This window comes from Chenopodium album, chromosome 7 (genome assembly GCF_948465745.1).
Source record: "Chenopodium album chromosome 7, dcCheAlbu1.1, whole genome shotgun sequence".
In the NCBI taxonomy this organism is placed as follows: Eukaryota; Viridiplantae; Streptophyta; class Magnoliopsida; order Caryophyllales; family Amaranthaceae; genus Chenopodium; species Chenopodium album.
Genome location: NC_137840.1, coordinates 56671461 through 56674141, shown reverse-complemented (window position 1 = coordinate 56674141; position 2681 = coordinate 56671461).

Here is a 2681-nt window from a genome sequence, read left to right as displayed (position 1 = left end):
ACCCAAAGCCGGGCTGGCCCAAGTAAAGGTCAGTCGGCCAGGAAGACTCCTCTGTAGAAGGGGAAGTTAGTCAGAGAACGGAAGCCCACTCCTCATCCAAAGGAGAAGGCAGCCGGGACCATTGATTGGTAAAAAATTCTTCTCCCTAAGAGGAACAACAACAACACCCGCCGGACTCAGCAGCCGGTGGGAAGTAAGAAATCAACTCTTGATGCCCGGGAAATTATCAACCGGAAGAGAAACCAACAGCTGTCTGAGTCGGCTTCAACGTCGAACTTTCCAGACAGCTTCAACAACACTTCTGCAGGGAACGCACTCTCCCTGCATGAGAGCCAAACAGGCGGTAATACCGTCCATTCTGGCCCTCAGATGATTGGGGCTGTACCGTATGTGCCTACTCAGGTTTACGGTCAATATCCCCCTCACTTCATGCAGCCGGCTCTCTTCGGAGGTCAGGCAGCATATCAAAATGTCCAGCCACTAGACTGGTAGCTCCGTCTACTACGTCTGGGTGAACAACCTTCTGCGTTCACCCGGGAGATAACCGAGGCGGCACAACCGACCAAGGTTAAGAATGTGTTGGTGGGTACCTATGATGGTACTACCAACCCGGAAGATCACCTTATGGCATACACCAACCTCATGTATTTACAGGGGTTGGATGATGCCACTTGGTGTCGATGCTTCCCGGCTACATTGAAGGGCATTGCCTAACAATGGTTTGGCAACTTGCCAGTCGGGTCTATTGACAATTTTAGGAAGCTCGCCTTCCTATTTGCTTCCAACTTCTCAATGAACATCCCTGCTAAGAAAACAAGCCTTGACTTGAGCACTGTTAAGCAGGGAGAGAGAGAAGGGTTGTGCTCATATGTCAGGCGGTTCAATCTGATCAGAATTCAAATTCAAGGACTGTCTGATGAGGTAGCTTTTACAGACTTTTTCAAGGGTTTGAGAGACGGGTCGACCTTTAAGTTCAACCTAGTCAGAAAAGGGGCTTTCACCCTACAGGCGGCCCTGAGGGAGGCGGAAAGCTAAATTCAAGCTACCGACCTCTGCTCGCTTGGTAGCCAGTCAGACTCTAAGAAGTCCGACAAACAGAAAGACAGCCGGCCTGCTCAGCCAGCCAAAAATAAAGAAGAGAGCAAGAAAAGAAAAGAAATCTGGGCGGTTAATGATTCTGACCAGCCGTCCCACAAGAAAAAGAAAGAGTTTAAACCGTACGTCTCCAAGTACGAGTTTAATAAAGACTGCAACTCCATCCTCATGGAGGTAAAGGATCGGTTGTCCATTGAAAAGCCGAATCTAATGAAGAGTTCTGTTCAGTCACGGAACAAAAATAAATTCTGTCAATTCCATGAGGAGGTCGGCCATGATACCAACGACTGCTTCAGTCTTCAGCGGGTGTTGGACCGTCTGGCTGACAAAGGGCTGTTGAAGTCCTACATTTCTAAGTCCCCAGCCGGGGCAAAAAAGAAAAACAAGGGTCAGTCCTCCAAGACTACCCCCCAGCCTGCTAGTAGCTCGGATACTGACAAGGAGTCGGTCTACACAATAGCAGGCGGGTTCTCATGTGGTGGTCCTACCATCCGGGGCACCAAGAGACATCTTCGAAAGATGGACAAAGATGATGATGAGCAGGCGTCTGCAAGCTCCTCCTTCCCATACGTCTTGATCACTGAGAAGGACAGGGGCAGCATCCGCCGTCCGCATGATGACCCGGTTGTCATTGAGTGTAAGGTGGCCAACCAGCTAGTTGGACGGATCCTTATTGACACCGGCAGCTCCTCAGACATCATCAGCCTCCGGTGCCTACAAAAGCTGAAATACAACGTCAGTAGCATGCATCTGGTCACCCACCCCTTGGTTGGTTTTGGGGGTGGGATAGTCTACCCAGTCGGAAGAATTGACTTACCCATCCGGCTGGGAGAGAAAGGCCAAGGACGATATATTGTCGTTAGATTCTTGGTCGTTGAGGAGTTGACCGCCTACAACATTATCCTTGGCCGGCCAACCCTCAACGTATCCAAGGCAGTAATCATCCCGTCTCTCATGCTCATTAAGTATGAGAGGGATGACGGCACTGTTGGTTCCCTTAATGGGGATCAGAAGATGGCCCGAGAGTGCTATTTCTCAGCCGTCAGAGACACTGTGGCCCCAGGCGGCCAGGAACCAATAGACCTTGACAATGTCTAGGATGCCGACCCAGCACCTGTCCCACAAGCAGCCGGGAATAAAAGAAAGGCACCTCTGCTGGTGGAGGTAAAGAAAGAGAAAAAATAGCAATCACTGACCGGTGAACGGTCAGATGAGCTCCGTCCCCAACCGGCTGGTGAAAACATTGATCTCGTTATGGATGACAGCCGTCCAGAACGTACTGTAAAGGTTGGGGCGGTTTCTCATGCTACCTTGGGTGCAAGCTTGCACCTCCTTCTGAAGGAATTCAAAGACATCTTTGCCTTTGAAGTGGAAGAGATTCCAGGCGTCAGCCCGGATCTCGCTGTCCACAAACTCGCCGTGGACCCCAAAAAGAAGCCCATCCGGCAAAAGAAAAGAAACCACGGCGAGTAAAGAAGTCAGGCGGCAGCTGCCAAAGTCAAAAAGCTGCTAGACGCCAGGTTCATTTGGCCTTGTAATTTTCCCGACTGGGTGGCCAATGTGGTCCTTGTTAACAAGCCGAATGG